Here is a 20416-nt window from a genome sequence, read left to right on the forward strand (position 1 = left end):
GCTCCTAGGAGCCCCTCCTAGAGCATGTTAGCACTGCTTAGGGGCCTTGTCAGAGTTTACAACCCTGGGTCATGGATGGGCAGGCCCACACTGATAAACCCTCCCTATTCCAAGCGTTGGTTCTGCCCGTCCTAGTCTCACACCCTCAGAACCTAGCCCCACACATTCTCCCAGTTCCTGCCCATGCCTCTTGGTGAGGCCCTGCAGCTTCTCTGGGGGCCTTTCTTCCTGTAGCAGGCATTTCCTGCACTTCCCCATCTATGTACTGCTGTGACCTGAATCTCATGATCAGCCTGGCTGGTGGGAGGGGAAGTGGGGGCAGAGACCCAGAGGTGCGTGCCTCAGAAGATGCCTACGTCGACTTGTGGGGCAGAGCTTCTGTAGCAGGCGTCCCCAGTCTTTCTGGCACCAGGGACTGGTTTCATGGAAGACAATCTTTCCACAGACTGGGGGTGGGGGGTGCTTTCAGGATGATTCAAGCACATTACATTTCTTGTACACTTTATTTCTATTATTATTACATTGTAATATATAATAAAATAATTCTGCAACTCACAATTACGCAGAATCAGTGGGAGCCCTGAGCTTGTTTTCCTGCAACTAGACAGTCCCACCTGGGGGTGATGTGAGACGGTAACAGATCATCAGGCATTAGATTCTCATGAGGAGCTCACAACCTGGACCTTTTCCCTGCATAGTTCACAACAGGGTTTGTGCTCCTATGAGGACCTCATGCTGCTGCAGATCCATCAGGAGACAGAGCCCAGGTGGTGATGCTCACTCACCACTGCTCACCTCCCGCTGTGAGGTCTGGTTCCTAACAGGCCATGGATGGATACTGGTTCATGACCCAGGGGTTGGGGACCCCTGTCCTGCAGCATTTTTAAGCAAGGGGGGAGCACTAGCCTTTAACAAGGAGGAGAGGGCCCCTTCTGCAAGCCCAGAGTGTTCTCACAGTTGTTGGGGGGATGTTGACCTGGATATTAGGTCATCATCCCAAATATTAGGGTCCCACTCCTTTACAACCACTCCTCTGCTGGCATGGCAGAGTTGTCAGGGCTGAACGTTCAGCCTTCTCTGGAGCTTCACTGCCCTTGTAAGTCAGGCCTAAGCCTGCTCTTCAGCTTTTCCTGCCATCTGGCTGAAGGAGATGTGAGCCTACCTGCTCACGTGCTGCCAGGAAGGTTCTCTGACTTGCACGCTTCACCTCAAGTTGGTGATTAATAACTCTCAGGCTTTCATTGTCTTTCTCAAATAAATGATGCCACTTAGCAGCAGCCATTCAATTCCATTATCCTTGTGAGGACAGCTTCCCCAGAACCTCCACAGGTCTCAGGGACGATACTCGTCAGCACATCCCCTCCCTCCGGGGCGTCTGTCCAGGCTCCCACTGGTGGAAGCTCTCACAGTGCACACCACAGCCTGATGGGAGCCTCCAGTATTCCACCTGCCACAGGCCTCATTGCCAGCTGTGCTTGTTTAGGGGGTGAATGCTGTGCTCTCCAAGGCCAAGCTCTCTTGCAGTGGCTGTTTATAGATGCTCTGTAATGGACTGGGCACTCTGGGAATGTGATGGGGATGCCATTCTTCAGCTGTCACTTGAATGAACAGCACACGATGCACATGCGTTCTCTCTGCATGGACATTAATCCGTGTCTGTGTGTGTATACGGAGGACAGAGTGGACACCTGCCAGTGCTCGAGATGGTAATCCCACTGGGAGTGACTGGGGCTCTGAGGAAGACCTAGGAAACTTCACAGTCCAGAAGAGAGGAGACCCTTAGGTCAAGAATGGACCCACATTAAAAGACAGAAGTGACTAAAGACTTACTTCAGTGAAGATAAAGACAAGATGTGAATCGATAGCCTTTATCTTACATAGAAATTTATATTTTTTCAAGATTTCTAAAACACATATAATAAATCCTTTAATGCTTACCCTCAAACTAATAAAGCCACCATATTCTCTATCACTTTGCCCTGGAAAAGACCTTGGAATAACTTCTTGAGATGTTTACCACGATGCTCTCCAACCTCTCTGTTCTACCAATCCCATTCCAATTCATTCTTTCCTTCCCTCCCTCCCTATTTATCTCTTGCCTCCCATCATCCTTTCCTTATGCAATCATTAAGTGCCTACCCCAGGCCATGTACAGCTGTGGCTTGGGGATCACAAAACTACAATGGTCTGTTTGGTCCTTTCCCAGTGACCTCATCATTGAGACGATGACTTCTGAGAACATGAGATTTCCAGGCCCCGTTCTGCCACGTTCCTTCTCTGATGCATTTGGGTCTCTTTAGATGAGTTTCTCTGCATCTATAATGGATGAAATAATACTTTACATCAATTTCAGCAGCATTAGTTAGTATTTATAAAGTGTGTTGAACAAGCAAAGCATTCACCAAATGTGAATTTAGATTCGAACATGTTTTCTTGAGTTTCCGTGATTTCTAGCATGTTGCCTGGCAAGGCATCTTAGTTATGAAATGTTACCACCTGCATATATTTTGCATACATTTCCTCATATTAAAAAAATCTCATTATGGAAAACTCATAGTTTGGAGTTATCCTTTACACGGGAAATCACAGAGAAGCATGCAGGCCTGGTGGCTGCTTTTTTTTTTATGCAAAAGTTGATGCATATAGTAATTAATCTTTTGTTTACTTGAAACTTTCACATTCAAAATGTTTAATTTTCACATCCAAACTCCCTGCTCTTTTGTGCATTGAATGGTGGTACTGTATTTCTAATTACTCAGCTTAAATGCAACTTCTGAATACCACTTTTCTCTTCCCTTCCCCTTCCAACAAAGTGCTCATGAAGAGGCGAATTTTATTTCCACTGGTTTTGACTTTACCATTGTGTGGGGTGGTCTCTGTTTGGTTCCTCGCTCTCTTTTCAATCTCATCTCTGTGTTTGGACAGCATGATGTGAAGAAAGTCCACTCAGAATTTCTGCTAGCAAGGATTCGCCTTCATAACCAACCCTTTCAGGCCATATTTCTAAAATAAAAAAGCCTCTCTTGGGAGCAGCTGTCAGACCACACAGCTTGCAATTACAGGGGAATAGCTGATGCGTTTGCTGCACTTCCACGTGTTTCCCGTGGATTTCTTCTTGATCATGTTGCTTTAATTAAGTGTGGTCATTCTTGCAATCTTGCGTTAACATCCTTGAGAAAGTCGTGAATAAATGAGGCATGGGGTTGCCTGCCCCAAATATTTGGCCCATAGAAGGAAAGGATGATAGCTTCGGCCTCTTTACATTGCTGGGGTTTGGCATATGTGTGGGGCTCTGTCATGAACTGGACAAACATAAGAACGAGCGCTGAAAAGAATGGATGAGTGAGTAGAGGTACGAAGGGGGCTGTTTGGGTCGACTCTGCACCGTAGCTGTAGAGATGCAGGTGCGGGTGTTTCTTGACCCCCCCCAGCACTTCCTCCATTAGGTTAGAATTTTATTTAAGTCTGGACCGACCTTCCTCCCTTCGCTTCTTTCTTCTATCTCTTTTTCTTCTTCTTCTCCTCCTTCTCCCCCTCGTCCCCCTCCTCCTCCTTCTCCCTCCTCTTCTTCCTATTCCTCTTCTTCCTCCTCCTCCTCTTCTCCTTCCTCCTCCTCCCCTCCTTCCTCCTCCTCCTCCCCTCTCCGTCTTCCTCCTTCCCCCTCCTCTTCCTCCTTCTTCTTCCTCCTCCTCCTCTTCTCCTTCCTCCTCCTCCTCCCCTCTCCGTCTTCCTTCTTCCCTCTCCTCTTCTTCTCCTTCTTCCTCCTCCTCCTCTTCTTCTCCCTCTTCTCCCTTGGATCAGGTTTTCTGTGAGCCATCAGCTTTATAGCTCCATGAAGAACTCTCTTCTCTCATTAACTGTGTTTACCACCCTTACCTTTACGTAATATCCCAAAGCAGGGCCAACATATCCAGGAGCTCAGTGCCTCAGGCCTGCCTGTTTTCAGGGACCTATGAAACGTGTCACTGCTTGTGTTTTGAACCAGAAGTTAAAAAAAGGAAGCCTTAGATTAAAGATAATATTTTACAGTGTATTATCAACATGTTTCTCTTTATACCAAGACATAGTCAAATATAATTTTTAATATTATTTTGCAGAGGAAGGGACTCCTGGAAGCAAAGATGCCTAGAGCCCACCAAAGCCATAATGAGACCAGGTCCTCAAGACTTCATATATTTCGATACAGCCAGTGAGGCTTGATCCTACCTGGACATGAAAGACGTCTGGGCAGTTTTTGAATAAAGCCTACCTAGGTTCACACCATTCTTTGGGATTCTGAATTAATGTGTCTGGGGTGGGGTGGGGGCACTGGTTATTTAAAGCTGCTTAGGTTATTTGAATGCAAGGTCAGGACTGGAAACTACTGGTCTAGATGCTTCTCATACTCCATCTTACGCACCACCAGTCACCTGAGAGCTTGTTGAAATGCAGGCCCTGATTCGGATCCGTTGGCCTGGGGGAAAGGGCCAAGACCCTGCATTTTTGACAAGCTCTCCGCTATGGTTAGGGCGAAGCTGCTGCCTCCTGGCCCACCCTTCCGCAGCAGGGGTCTGGAGTGTGGGGTCTGCACAGAATTGATGCCATTCGTTGCCTGCGGGCTCTGGAGCCTTATGAACACAGCAGCTGCTGTTTATTGACCACCCACTAAGTATGCCTTGCACACCATTTCTCATGTCACAACCGCCTCATGAGGGAGGTAGCCCTGTCTCTATTTTACAGGTGAAATAATTGAGGTCCAGAGAAGTTAAGATGAGAACCTAAGAATCCACAGAGATTAAGTGGTGGTGCTGGGACTCGAATAAGGCCTGAGAAACGTCAGGTCCATGATCTTCCCCAGCACCAACCTGCCCTCAACAGCTGGAGTAGTCTTCCTTACAGAGGGCATGACTTACAGAGGCCCCCCCTTATAGAGGCCAGTACTGCACACCTGCACTGGAGAGGTCAGGGCATTCCTGCCCATGGCTCAAGAGAACCACACTTAAAAAGAGTTAAAACAGGCCCGGCATGGTGGCTCATGCCTGTAATCCCTGCCCTTTGGGAGGCCAAGATGGGAGGATCACTTGAGCTCAGGAGTATCAGCCTGTTCAACATGATAAAACCCTGTCTCTAAAAATTAAATATACAAAAAATAAAACGAGAATAATAAAACTATATACAAAAAATAAAACTAACATACAAAATAAAACAAAACTAAAAATACACACACACACACACAAAATACACACACACACACACACACACACACAATAGCTGGGCATGTTGCCACACACCTGTGATCCCAACTGCTTGAGAAGCTGAGGCGGGAGAATCACTTGAACCTGGCAGGTGGAGGCTACAGTGAGCTGAGATCCTGCCACTGCACTCAAGCCTGGGCAACAGAGCAAGACTGTCAAAAAAAAAAAAAAAAAAAAAAAGTGAAAACAGAAAAGTTAAAAGTGAAAGCAAAGTGCATAGTTTATGTTACTTTCGACGTCTCCTAACTCCAGTCTCTCTTGCATCCGAATGCTCAGCTGATCTCCCGAACATGGCTCTAATAGCATCTCTCCCGGTGTAAGAGGAGTCTCTGTGCTGATGACGCACTCGCTAGACTGTCTGACTAGTGATCAAGGCCTTGTACTGTCTGGCTTTACCCCCACGTAAACTCACTCACATTCACTCACTCATTCAGTGGACGTTTGTTGAGTGTCTACCCTGACCTAAGTCTCCTCCATGCTGGAACTCTTGTGTTGTTGGAGGGGCCAGAGATGTTTGGATGAGAAATAAACACATAACTTACCATGTATTCCTTCCCCGTGAAACTTACTTTTCTTGCCATCATTTTAACAACATAATGAATTATGTTGTTAAGAGTTCCGCAGAATTTAGGTTCCAGTAACGGTAAAGATCTAAAGGATTAAAATATCAAATACAGTTGTATTCAAGGTATAGAAAATTTGAATGCATTTTCATTAAAATATAAATTTAAAAACATTTTAATTCAAGATATTAAAGTTATTTCTTTTCTATGTATGTTTTCAAAAAGTTATTTTTCTTTCAAATTGTTTAATCTGTTCAAAAGTATAAGTTGGGCTGGGCGCGGTGGCTGACGCCTGTAATCCTAGCAATTTGGGAGGCCGAGGCGGGTGGATCACGAGGTCAAGAGATCGAGACCATCCTGGTCAACATGGTGAAGCCCCGTCTCTACTAAAAATACAAAAAAATTAGCTGGGCATGGTGGTGCGCGCCTGTAATCCCAGCTACTTGGGACGCTGAGGCAGGAGAATTGCCTGAACCCAGAAGACCGAGGTTGTGGTGAGCCGAGATCGCACCATTGCACTCCAGCCTGGGTAACAAGAGCGAAACTCCGTCTCGAAAAAAAAAAAAGTATAAGTTATAATTAATACATTTCAACAATTAACATCAAATTATAATAATACAGGTGAAGTTTTTAATTACTTTTGAAACTAAATACCTTATTGCGGTTTTAATAGAAACTCCTTGCAGTTCTAGTGTTCAATATTCCCCTTGAGTATCCATGTAAAAGATTAGTGTCATGTTATATGTGTATGACATCTATATCAACATATGTATGAATGTGACAGTAGTGTGAATCATTTAATGTTGCAGAATGTTCCTCAGTCACCATCTGCTGCAGATACCACACTGATCTGTGTATGCCTCTGGAACCATGAACTAGAACATGTGCAGAAGCAAGGACCGGGCAGATGGCACCTCTAGGAATCTACCATAGGCCTGCCCTCTGAGAGGGAGGATTGGATCAGGCATCCCTCTGTCTTTCCTTTCATCTAGTTGTTTCCACTGTTCATCCTTCCCAGTGTTCCAAAGTGGCATGGGTATCAAGCCCTCACACTTTCATGGCCTTTGGGTACAGTCCTCTTTTGTTTCAAGGACACAAGTCTAAATGTGTGAAGAAGCCCTACCTGGGCCTGAATGGTGTTGATCATGAGCAGAGGGTTGAGGATGACCTATTAAATTTCCTTTAAAAAATTACTCTTAAATTACTCAAATCTGGTGGCTTAAAGCAACAGGTATTTCTTCGCTCTCAGTTCTGGAAGGCAGCAGTCTGAAATCACTTTCACTGGGCTGAAGCCAAGGTGTTGGCAGGGCTACACTCCCTCAAGAAGCTCCAGGGGAACTCTGTTCCTTGACTCTTGCAGCTTCTGAAGGCTACATTCCTTGGCTTGTGGCCACACCACTCCAATCTTTCCTTCATGGTTGCATTGCTTTCTCCCTTCCCCAATGTGTCAAATCTCACTCTGCCTCCCTCTCAAAAGGATACTAGTGATGATGACATGTAGGTCTCACCCTGATAATCTAGGATAATGGCCCCATCTCAAAATGCTTCCTCAAATTGTATTTGCAAATGCCCATCTAAGGTAACATATACTGGTTCTGGCAATTAGGATGTGCATGTTTTTAGTGGGGGGAATTATTCAGCCAACCACAGATGAACCATACTGTGTCAGTGTGGAGTGCCAATCATGAATGACAAGGCACTTCCATGTATGCTCTTTATATGTAATTTTGTTTGTACTTGTGACATGTTCCCTAATGCATGGGGTCTAGGCACAGGCTCCTCTTCTCTTGCCTGTCTTGTGGGCAGTGCTGGCTAAATGGGTGACTTTATGCTCAGTGCTCAGAACAGTGACGCATGGTAGGAGCTGAATCAGTGCTAGTGCTGACACCTGTGTGTGATGTGGTCCGGTCCCAGCTGTTGATGGATGGTCTGAGGGAGAGGGCCGTGCCAGGTATCTCTTCTTCAGCTACTTTCAGGCCCCTCTTGGGACCACAAGTTACATGGCTGTGTTTTCTTAAATACCTCTGGCTCTTTGGGAACTTGGAAACTACTGAAGCTCTTCCACATCTTGGGGGATACTCCCAGGCCCATGCCCAGGAGCCCTGGAAGGCTGTCCTAAACCCAGTTGCCTGGATGTACACCTCCGACAGTGCTCTAGGCTCCCACTGCCCACTGGGACCCCCTGGAGATGCACCCAGGTCCTCCTGATGCTCAGATCTCTGGAGACACCTCCAGCTGTCTGTACTCTCTGGCTTCCCTTCTGGTTCTCTTCTTTCTTGCTCTGTTTGGAGACTCTTTGTACCACACCACTTTATCTATTCTCTGAAACTATTATCTCTTCTATAAAGTCCAAAAGTGTATTTTCATTTTAAAAGCCCAAGAATTAGCTCTTTTCCTTTTTTCTGCATTACTAAGGATGCATTCCCTCTAAGGCCAAGGCTGCCTCCATGTCTGTCTTCTCAAAATGGGTCAGGACCATGAGAAGTTTGGAGAAAATCTCTTTGGTCAAACCGGGGGATTGATGGAGAGAAACTGTGCCTTCCCCTCATCACAATCGTGGGCTTGACTTGGGAGTTCCACTGAGGGCTGGCCTCCTCCCAGGTGTTGGATCTCCCCTTCTACCACCGAGCTTCCATGCCACTCAGCCTAGTCAAGCTGCTTACAGTAGCTCAAATGAGATCTTCTGTTACCTCTGCCTGGAAGGCCCAACCTCCAACCAGTTGCTTTCTACCCCCAAAAAACTAGCTCTAGCTTCTTTGCTTCTGTAAAATAATTGATCTTACTTTGCTTTGAATCAACCCTGTATATGGCAGAACCAAGCAGAACATGTAAGAAAAAAGATCTATCTTACAATACAAGCAGAAGTCTAACCAATTTGGAGCAAATATAGCAAAACGGTGTAAAATCTTCATGGGGAAAATGATAAAAGCCCACCTGGGAGGACAAGAACAGAGAGACATACGGCATTGGTGGATTGAGAGACTTAACTTTTGCAGAGCTGTTGGTCTGTCCAAATAACCTATAATTCAATTGCAATTTAAATCCAAGTCATTGTAATACCTTTATTCTTAGGACCAAATAAAATTAGAAAAAATGCATATAGAAGAATAAAGGCAAGAATAGCCAAGGAGATTATAAAGAGAAAGGATAAAAGAGATTTTTCTGTATCAGACATCAAGGCATGTTATAAAGTAGTAGGAATGGAGGCAGAGTGGGCCAGCACAGGGTGGTCAGGCAGGTGGAGGGAGGGCACATGAGAGCCACATGTGGGAGGCTGTGACATGAAAGGCTTGGGAGATGCGTGCAACGGCATGGACTATTGATAAATGACATTGCTATCTTTGCTTACAGACAAAATCGATCACCATTGACTCAGACCACATACGAAACATATATTCCAGAAGGACTCAGTGTCTAAATTTGATAAATAAAGATGTAAAATTGCAGAAGATACAAAGGGAACTTTCTGAAACAAGACACAATTGGCCGATTTCAATATTGAAACTCTCTCCATGATCAACAACTCTATAAAAATGTTGATTTTTAACCAATATCAAAAGTTTAGGTCTTAACATATGTAAAGAACCACACGTGAAAAAGAAAAAATGCAATGGAAAAATGGGTAAAGGATATGAAGTTATCTCATAGATGAGAAATACACAGTTGCTAGTAAACATAGAAACAAGTGTTCAATTTTACTTGTATATCAAAATGGCATATGAAATCAAGATACCAAAACTAAAAGTCATGAGGGAATTTGGCAAAAATTTCAAGTATGATTGTATCAAGTTTTTGCATGAATATGGGCATTATGCACTGCTGGAGGAGGTTTACATTTGCAGAGGTACTTTGGAGAGCAATTTGACAATATCCAGTAAAATTAAAAACATGTCTACCCAAGAACACATACAAACTTATGGATAAAGATGTCAATTGTAGCATTGTTTCTACTAGCAAAATATTTGAAATAGCCTATGTGTCCTTTAATAGGGAAATGATTAGATGAAATGGGGTAGTTTTACAAGATGGAATACTGCACAGTTATTAAAAGGACTGAAATAGATCTGTATATGTCAACATGCATAGATACTCAGAACCATAGTGATAAGTGAAAAAAAGCAAGTTGAATAAAACTTTGTGATATCCATGCAAATGAAACACAAAACAATCCATATATGTATGGATACATATGTATGCATGTGAACATAAAAAAGTCAGGAGGGAGGCTGTTTCAGAAAAGAAGGTGAGGCAGATAAGCTTGATCGTCCTGGAACTGGTTGGAAAGTCACTTCTGCTTTATGAGTGGTTAGTTCTCTCTCCTCATCTCTTTTTCTCCCTCTTTCCTTCTTTCTTTACTTCCCCTCTCTTTCTTCTTCCTCCTCCTCCACCTTTAATAGTTACTGTATCCATGTTACTTCTGTAATTCAAAATATGCATACATAAAAAGCTTTGATGCAAATTAGAGAAAATGTTAATAAGGTCATCCCTTGGTATCCATGGAGGATTAGTTCCAGGATCTCCCAAGACCCCGATATGAAACTCTATAGTATTTGCATATAACCTACACGTCTTCCCCTCTACTTTAAATCATCTCTAGATTACTTGTAACACCGAATACAATCTAAATGCTGTGTAACTAGTTCTTACACTGTGTTGGTTCGGGTGTCATGACAGGGAAAAGTGTCTGTACGCATTTACTGCAGGTGCAACCATCATAGTCCTAACTTCATTTTTGATCCTGGGCTAGTTGAATCTGTGAAGATTTGGGAACGTGTGGATAGGGAGGGCCAACTGTAATTGTTAATCCTAGATGTTGAGAATATGGGTTTCTGTTATATTATTCCTTGTACTTTTTAGTGTGTTAAACTCTCCTAAAAATAAGCAATATACACTCATAAAAATTCAGAAAGTAAAAAAATACATAAAGAATCCTTTGAGGCCGGGTGTGGTGGCTCACACCTGTAATCCTAGCACTTTGGGAGGCTGAGGTGGGTGGATCACCTGAGGTCAGGAGTTCAAGACCAGCCTGGCCATCATGGTGAAACCCCATCTTAAAAAAAAAAAAAAAAAGAAAGAATCCTTTGAGAAAATGGGATGGTATCTTGGAATTTCATTGACCTGGAGTCCCCATTCCTGAGTTTCCATTCTGCTCACTGCTGTCCTCTAAAGTGTAGCGTGGACAGCTGTTCTGAAGTGAGGTACGATTGTTTCTCTGGGTGACTGTGCCATCCAAACTGCATGGCTCACTATCATCTGCATAACCTGCTATACCCAAGGGCGACCACAGCACCTACCTCTAACAGATGTCACACATTCACATGTCCACATGATGCTACTGGGTTCTGTCAAATCCCTACCACGCGCCAGGCACCCAGCTGGAAACAGAAGCACAAAGACAAATGAGACTTGGTCCCTGCCCTCAATAAGCTCACTATCTGGTACAGTGTTTCTCAGACTAGAGTAGTTTAGCAACTCCTTTTCAAAGGGGGAAAAAACCCAGTCCCCTGGTGGTGCTTTAAACATGTTCTGTTTGTGCAAAAACACAATTAGAATCAACCTTTTTCTGTGTATAATTCAATACATCTACAAATCTAAACAGTTTTTCTAATGAAGCATGCACCAAACCCAAATCCACTGCAGTTGGAGTTTATGATGATGCTTTGTTGACATGGCTGTGTCCCGGTGCTGGTGGCCAGGCCAGGCCTGGTGGAGCCAGCCTCATATACTTCCTGTCTCTGGAGACTCACTTCTCCCACCAGAGTCCTCCATGTGAACTTCTGTGAAGCTTTCGTTTATGCTGTGCTATGTGGGACCATCTGACCTTTCGCTTGGCTCAACGTCACTCTGTGCATCAAGTCAGCCTCTATTCTTTTCTCCTAGCCTGCATCCATTAAAGCAGAGTTACGTGGTGCCAACACCCCCATAAGCACAGAAGCAAACACAGGAACTAAGACTGTGGCTTGTTAGGAAGTGAACTAGGTGGTGCAAGACAGGCACAGAGCGGCGTTTCCTCTAAGACGATTAGCTCGAGGAAAACCGTCAGCTTTTCACTTCTCAAGGAAGAGCTGCGGATTTGAGAATACATCCTCAGATAAGAGTTTGAGAAACACCAATCTAGTGACTCTATCTCATGTTCTCTCAGTCTGCTCCCATTTCCAACACTCTGCTTCCTTGTCCGTTTGCTTGCTACATGACACATCTCAGAGGGTTTCGAGTACTGCGGCCCAGACCTGGGTCCTGAGCACCCATCTCGTCACCTGTGCCGTCATTGGCCTGCGTTCTTCCCTTCATGTGAGTGCTTCTATCCACAGGGGGTTGCTGAAATTCCCTCATCCTTCAGAAGGACCATCTCGTATTTGACTTCTTCCATGAAGTCCTCTTAACTGTCTTCCTTCTTCTTTATTCTGGTAATGGCCTTGAATGGCCTCCTGGGGCCCGTCCATCCCAGGGACTTGCTCAGAAACCCTTCCACCCCACTGTGCCTGGCAGAATGTTCTGAACACACCAATGGCTCAGTGCATCTTTGGAGTCAAGTTGGATTTGGGAGATTCCCCTGCATCATGGATCTGCCATGGAGACAGTGCATCTGTTGTGGGACAGGGGTTGGGGTGCCATCATGTCCCTAGGCGGAGTTGCAGAAGGCTTCACAACACTGATGAACACCCAGGACAACTCTTGCATGGAGGCAGATTCTGACACAAGCTCTGCGTGTGTGTGCATGTGTGTGTGAGAATATATGGGAGTGTGTGACTGTGTGTGTTTAACTACGTCCTGGAGGTCAGTGTCCCTGTAAGTCAAAGTGAGAATAACAGTGGGACATTCTTCCCCACAGGGAGGTGCCCAAACCCAGTTACCCTCCTACTCCTTTCCCTCCTGTCTCCTTCCTCCTAAGGGTCAGCGGGGAATAAAAGAGATGGTAGAAGCTCTCCAGAATCCCCTCTTCCTGGCAGTGTCATTTACAACGAATTGTGTGAAATGATTTACTGGGTGAACTATTTTAGGACACCGTCCTTTGATGTAGGATGCCCTAATCACACCCTCAGGGCACTGAGTACCTCTCATGCTCAAGTGGTGCGATTATATCTCATGCCATTCACAACTCTCCAGGGTTTTATTTTTATTTTTTTACTGGTATAAAGAAATCAATTATTTAAGGTAATTGCTTTGATCCTAATGAGCTGCAGATTTGTGGTGGAAAACCATAGCTGTGAAATGGTCTGCGGGTCCCACTCCTCCCAGCGTGGATGCAGCCCTTCCCAGGTCACCGCGGCCATTGCACTGTCATGTACAGCAGTGTCGAGGCTCCCCTCTGAACACACAGCCTTTGGTGGAATCCCTGCAGGCAGCCCCTTCACGTGAGAAGGTTGCTGTGGCTTCAGCTAAGTGGACACTCGAGCTCATCTGCACCACCTTGGAAGGGCCAGGCAGATGGACTTGCTTCCAGCCCATGGAGTGCTTCCTGCAAGATCACTCACACTGGGCGGGAGAAAGGAAGTTGAGGGTCACTTGGGATCTGTATAAATTAACATTTATGTCATATTAATGAGGTGCTAATTGCTCTGGCAATCTTCTTAATGCGAGTTAATCCATCCCTGTTTGCACCGTCTTGCTCCCAGCCTGGTACCGCCTTGCTTCTCTACTGCTGTCAAGGTCATTATCACTGCTCCCGGGAACAAGGAACGATGTTTTGCATCTGCTCCTATGACATGCTGGTGTCTTTTAGGATGGCAAGGTTGGGTCAACGCTGTTAGGATCATTTAAAAATTACAGTCTTGGGCCAGGTGCGGTGGCTCACGCCTGTAATCCCAGCACTTTGGGAGGCTGAGGTGGGTGGATCCTCTGAGGTTGGGAGTTTGAGACCAGCCTGACCAACATGGAAAAACCCCGTCTCTACTAAAAATACAAAATTAGCTGGGCGTGGTAGTGCATGCCTCTATTCCCAGCTACTTGGGAGACTGAGGCAGGGGAATCGCTTGAACCCAGGAGGTGGGGGTTGTGGTGAGCCAGGAATGTACCATTACACTCCAGCCTGGGCAATAAGAGGAAACACTATCTCAGGAAAAAAAAAAAATTACAGTCTTTCCCAAAGATAGGGATGTTTGCAAGGGACGTGGCAGTCCACATCATGTAGAGTGTGTGTGGATGTGGTTAGCCCACGGGAAGCTGAGAATGCAATTCCACCACAGGTCCTCTTCCTTGTTCAGTTTCCTGTCGCCTCTCCATGCTGACTAAATGATGAGCAGTGTCCAAGCCACATGGGGCCAAATTGGAGCCTGTGGCAAGAGGAAGCCCATCACCCCCATAGGTGCTTGTCAGAATGTCCTCCCATATTTTGAACCAAGCAGAAAAGGTGAACAGAACCTTTGGAATCAAAAATCCTGACTAGATATGAAGCCCAGTATAGTTCTGTCTGCACAGGCTATGGTTTGGACGTTTGTCTCTGCCCAAATCTCATGTTGAAATGTAATCCCCAGTGTTGGAGGTGGGCCTGGTGGGAGGTGTTTCGGTCATGGAGGAGGGTCCCTCCATGAGGGCTTGGTGCTGTCCTCATGATAGTGAGTGAGTTCTCATAAGATCTGGTTGTTAAGTGTGTGGCACTTCTAGCCCAGCCCTTGCTCCTGATTTTGCTGTGTAGGGGTCTGCTCCCCCTTCTTCTTCCACCACAAGTAAAAGCTCCCTGCGGTCTCCCGAAGCTGAGCAGATGCCAGCAGCATGCTTGTACAGCCTGCAGAACTGGGAGCCAATTAAATCTCTTTTCTTTATAAATTACCCAGTCCAAGGTTTTTCTTTACAGCAATGCAAAAACAGCCTAACACAGCATGCCGCTGTCAACCCTCATGAAGCGATCTCCTGGGGACACCAAGGCCATGGCGCCCACGAACCACAGCTGATTAGAAGCCATAGGGTTAAAAAACAAACCGCCCAGCACACAAACACCTTGTCTTTATTTAAAATGTTGATACTTTGTTCATCATGGATTTTTTCCATTAATTAAAAAAAATATTTCATTAATCATCTCCTCTTTTGATTCCCCCTCCCCACCATGAGTGCAAAAATACAACTAGATAGAAAGAGGAAGATCTAGTGTTCACAGTAGAGACTATAGTTACCAATAATTTATGGTATATTTCAAAAGCTCAAAAATAACTCCGATATTGTATATTTCAAATGTGTGTGTGTGTGTGTGTGTGTGTGTGTGTGTGTGTGTGTATTTCAACAAAAACTAAAACTAAAATTCCAATTTTTGAAATTGGAATGCTCCGAACACAAAGTAAGTAAGTGCTTGAGAGATGGACACCGTAATTGCCCCGATTAAATCATCACACATTGTATGCTTCCGTTAATAGTAAAATGTACCCCACAGGCACCCCATAAATATGTACAACTATTGTATATCCATAATAGTTAAAAAGAACAAATGTTGCACGAAGATATTATTTATCTTGACGATGGAGATTTCTGGCTCTCCTGAATTGAATCTTGGTTGGTTTGCCCTCCTCCTGGATATCCCTGAGCCATTTAATGGGTGACTGTGGATTTCACAGCCAGGATGCCAGGCCTGGTGTAGACAGCACTGGTAAAGGAGCTTGGGAGTCTAGGTCTGGCCTGAATTTCCCACCTTCCTATGCATTTGGGGAATGTCCCAGCATCTTCATTATCTTCGACATTGAGGGGTATTACTAGGTAGCTGGTGGCAGGGTATTCACAGGAGTAGCTATTTTAGATCTTCTTAGCTATAAGTGGGTTATTTTACAGAACACAAATAATTCTTCAGGTAAAACTTGAGCCATTGAAACCCAAGCACTGTTCATGATGGATTGCGGACTTTGGATTCAGAAAACATATGGGGTTTATGTGGCTCTTCCACGTTTTCGGTGTGTGATCTTAGGTAAGGTTTTTAAGATCTTTGATTCTCAGTTTTCTTATCAGTAAATGAAAATAAAGGCTATTTATAGGGTGGTTATAAGGATTGAATAAAACGATCTGTAAAGAATCTGGCATGCATTAGACCCTCTATAAATGTTTTGTAACCCACTTCATCTGAAGAGAAGACGTTGTTTTTCAAAAGTAAATTCTCAAGTTAGTGCGCTAGCTGATGGTCCTTTGGTCTTAATTTGTTCTGTCACATGATTAGTGGATTCCAGTGGCTGAAGGTCACTGTTTCCCCAAGCTGAGAAGCCAAGGACACCAATGTGGTCTCTTGCTACCATGGGAACTCAAGCCCAGGAGAAATCTCACTCAGTTATTCCTGGAAGGACCCAGGGCTCCCTTATACACCCATGGCAGTTCCTCCTCTCTTTCTACATCCCTTCTGTCCCCTTTTCCTATGCAAGCTCCTTTGGGAGACCCATGTACACCACAAAGGTGCTTTCAGGGCTTCACCTATGTCTGTGTGGGGCTGTCCCAAAGCCCCAGGACCACCTCCCACTGCTGCACAGTGAGGGTCATGGCCATGAGGTGACACCATCACCAATGTGAAGCTGTCCACCATGTGTCCAAGCCATGCCGGGCTCTTTATAGATGATGGGTGCTGCTTTCTCAGTTTGGGACAGGGCATGAAAGCAGTACTGCTGACTCCTAACTCATCCCTTCTTGCGGTGTTACCCTTGGGGCAGCTACTCGGGCTGACTGTTGCAACCTCGGTCTCCAATCCCCTTTGCCTTGGCTGCCTCCCAGCTGGGGGTAGTCATGTGGGTACAGCTGGCCAAAGAGTCATAAGAAAGCATGGTTTGCTTAGAGTTACCAAAAACTTCTACCCCAGGCTTTGGTTCCTCTCTTCTGATGTAAGAGAGGCAGATGTGATCGGCAGAGCAGTTTCCACTACTGGAGACTTTGAGGGAGAGGACAAGATGGTCTCGGAGACCTCAGCACTGGGCCACTAAACTGAAAATAGGTCCCTTATTTGTTTAAGCCACTGTGGTTAGGTTTTTCTGTCACTTTCAAGCTTTCTTCGCCCATGCACCACCCCCTCCTGTCATCCTGGGACCCTCAGGAACAGCAGAGGGTGAGAATGTGCCAAGGCCACTCTGTACTGGGGATGCTAATTCCCCTGTGAACCCACTGCACTGTGACTGCAAGAATCTCATGTTCCTGCCCTTCCATAACCTTAGGAAGAGTCTCCCAGGAGGCTTTCTGTTTCCTGATACAAATGGAGTTCTAGAGAGTCTACCCCAGAGTTTGGCCAGACCTGTCCAGATGTCTCAATCAGGATTACAGGTGTTGCTTGGGCTCCTGTGGGTCCTCCTGTTTCTGAAAATGCATTATAAAGCTCTTGATGGAGAAAGGAGACGGTTTCTGCAGAGTGAATACCTGAAAAGGAAAGCAAGGGAGGCTTCTTTGGCACCATCATTAAGATGCCAAAATATGGCCATTTTTCTAAGAAATTATAAACAAATTTACCCCATCCCTTTAAGGTGTGTGATGCAATCACATAGTGACATGTGATAACTTGTGTAAAATTGAGGGAAAGGGCTTTGCAGAGATGACAGGAGTTCATGAGCTGTGATTTTCAAGGGAGGTGCCTTCCAAATGAATTAGGTACAGTAGAGAATTGTCATATTTCCTCCACTTTCCCTTGAGGCCAAGGTGTGAATCCAGGTCCTAAGACTGCTCTTTCTGTGCCCTTCCTTCTTTGGCTCCCTGGCACTGCCTGGTCCTGGGGTCCCTCTGGACCCTCTGTTCCTTCTTCAAGCAGGGTCCTGCTCACCAACAGTCATGGACAACTGGCCTGATCATTAAAGCCCACAGCAAGGGGAATTATAGCTGGTATATATCCAGTTTCCCAGAGATCCTTTAAATTTTAACTCCAAGGAGTGAATAGAATTTCAGGGACCAGAATAGACTTGGTTTGGGAATGGGGAGGCTGACGGGCACTGGTGATTGGTGGAAGAATGACATTTTTCATCAGAAGGTAAAATGCATAACCCTCTTCCAAAATCCTGGTTATATATAAGGGTGGCATATGTTTATCTAGAATAGCTTCTGAAGAATCTGCTTTTTAAAAAGCTTCTGACAAAAACAGTCATCTGTAGGTTGTGGCAACTGTGGGTATGCTAATTTTATAATGAGCCAGAAATTGATTGATGGGAGGCCAAACAATGATGGGGTAGAAGACACTTGGCTCTCGGACAGGAGCTGGCTACTCTCCTGGGAGTGACCTGGATGGCAGAGGGTATAGGAAGCAGAAACCACAAAGACAGATGTCAGGGGGTGGGGGGTGTTCCAGCCATCAAGGGCTGGAGTGAGGCTTCGCAAGGCAGGAGGTCCTGGAAGTTGCTCTGGCTGAGCCTTCTAGGGTAAGATTTGAGGGAGGGATTCTTGGTTCGGGTGATGGAGAAAGAGGACCCTCTTGAACAGAGCCAGCAGCCCCAGTCACTCTGGCACAAGGTGCACTCTGGTTTGCCCTCCATTCTCCAGGGAGAATACTCATTGATGGGAGAAGAGGCCAAACATGGATTTTTGGCCAAACAAATAAGACCCCATACATGGATTTCCCAGTTTCATATATATCCCTGGAGTTTGCCTGCTGTGAGTCATATGTTACTGAAACGCAACATCAAGCATCAGTGCTTGTATCCTGGGTAGTGGGATCTTTTCATTTTGGTGTTTCCAGGCGAAGCCTGGGTACCTATGATGGCCACTCAATCGTGTTTGCTGATTGCCTGGAAAAACACATTGGTGAGCTGAATTGAGATGGAGCGTTGGAGTCTGAGAGGGGAGAAGCTCTTGTTCCTTGCATGGGACTGGCCTCTGGTTTGGGAAATATCCTGCTGGAGGGGTCTCTTCTATCTCAGGGTCAGTAGCTCCTCTTGTAACAAACTGGTCAGAGGCAGGCATTTCACTTTTGGGGCTGGGCTTTTGCCTCTATGGTTGCCAACCCAACAGACAATGACAGCAGTGGAAGAGGGATAATTTGGGCACATTTTCTCAGGGTTTTTTTAAATGAATTGGCCTTCGATAGGAACATTTGTGTACCATGCCAAGTGTCATTTGGTTTTTTTGGTTTTCTTTTTTTTTGAGAGAGTCTCATTCTGTCGCCCAGGCTAGAGTGCAGTGGTGCTGTCTTCAATCACTGGAACCTCCGCCTCCCGGGTTCAAGTGATTCTCCTGCCTTAGCTTCCCAAGCAGCTGGGATTACAGGTGTCTGCCACCATGGCTGGCTAATTTTGTATGTTTAGTAGAGATGGGGTTTCATTATGTTGGCTGGGTTGGTCTCGAACTCCTGACTCCAGATGATCTGCCCACTTCAGCCTCTCAAAGTGCTGAGATTATAGGCGTGAGCCACTGTGCCCAGCCCATGTGTTTTAAATGCACTTGAATTTTTACTTTATCTACTTTTTAAAATGGACTTCATTTTGCTGGGCGTGGTGGCTCAGGCCTGTAATCCCAGCACTTTGGGAGGTCAAGGCTGGTGGATCATGAGGCCAGGCCAATGTGGTGAAACCCCATCTCTACTAAAAATACAGAAATTAGCTGGGTATGGTGGTGCGTGCTTGTAGTTCCAGCTACTTGGGAAGTCGAGGTAGAAGAATCACTTGAATCCGGGAAGTGCGGGTTGCAGGGGGCCGAGATTGTACCATTGCACTCTAGCCTAGGTGCCAGCGTGAGACTCCATCTCAAAAAAAAAAAGGACCCCACTTGTAGAGCTCATTTGCAAGCTTAAAGTATCCGCCTCCCCTAGCACACACACGACGGCGTCTGTCACAGCACTGAGGGGCTTCGTTGACTTCAAAGCCTTCGTTTCACTGCTGCCTCCCCCTGCTAAGACAAGAACATCTTTTTGCCACCTGTACCTTTTGTGGCACCTGGCCCATAGTCAACACTGATAAGCATTTTGCTGAAAATGCTTTTAATGCTCAAGATTCCTTTAGAGTATATCCTTCACATATGGCATGAAGTAGATGCCTGAAACATTACCCAGCTATTTCAAACCAAAACATTCAGCTTGACTTTAACCATCTCTGTACGTTAGGAAAAAATTTATTTTTTACCTGATGCATATAGATAACCACCCTCTGCGTCCATTGTGCCTAAATAAACAAGTGATTGGTCTTGCGAGATACAGTGTAGCCTGTAGTGAAGGATTGTGTGACGTACTCCCAAAATAAGATGCGCAGCTGCTGATAATTCAGTAGCTCACTTTGGTTGATCTCTGTCTGTCTCTTTCTCCTTCTCTTCTTCCCCCCACCCTCTCTCTGTATCTTTGCCTCCCTCTCTCTCTCCATGTCCGAATCTGTCTCTATCTTCCTATTTCTCTTTGTTTCTCTGTCTCTGTCTTTTTCTCTCTCCCCCTCAACTTTCTCTTTCTCTCTGTCTCTGTCTCTCTCTGGATCAACAGCTTCCATGTATGTGACATTACCTATGTGCAGTGGTAACTCTCTGCTGGACTATTTCCCAAGCTTCTGGCTGCTTTGGGCTACAGATGTTCTCAGAAAAAGTGAGATGTATAGGGGTTTACAAAAGTACCCCAGGAAGCCTGGTATGGAAAGGAAAAAGAGAAGCCCATATGTTTGTTTAGCAATATCTTACAATAATTAAAATGTTGAAAATGCAACAAGTTGGGTTAGAGCGTAAATTAACAACGTTAAATCAATTAGCACTTAGTGACTACCTTCTCTG

At 45.3% G+C, this 20416-nt stretch overlaps 1 protein-coding gene across 4 annotated transcripts in view; it reads left to right on the forward strand.

The window, feature by feature from the left end:
• The window catches only part of LOC128929670 (uncharacterized), a 361144-nt gene that overhangs the window by 6329 nt on the left and 334399 nt on the right, over positions 1-20416 (forward strand). Inside the window, exon 2 of one of the 4 annotated variants that reach the window (XR_013526171.1) lies at positions 4098-4265. The exons of the other annotated variants lie outside the window; for them this stretch is intronic. The gene's annotated coding sequence lies outside the window, so the exon portion shown is untranslated. Of the gene's footprint in view, positions 1-4097; positions 4266-20416 lie in introns of those variants that run through there. 4 annotated transcript variants of the gene reach the window in all.

Source organism: Callithrix jacchus, chromosome 14 (genome assembly GCF_049354715.1).
Source record: "Callithrix jacchus isolate 240 chromosome 14, calJac240_pri, whole genome shotgun sequence".
NCBI lineage: Eukaryota > Metazoa > Chordata > Mammalia > Primates > Cebidae > Callithrix > Callithrix jacchus.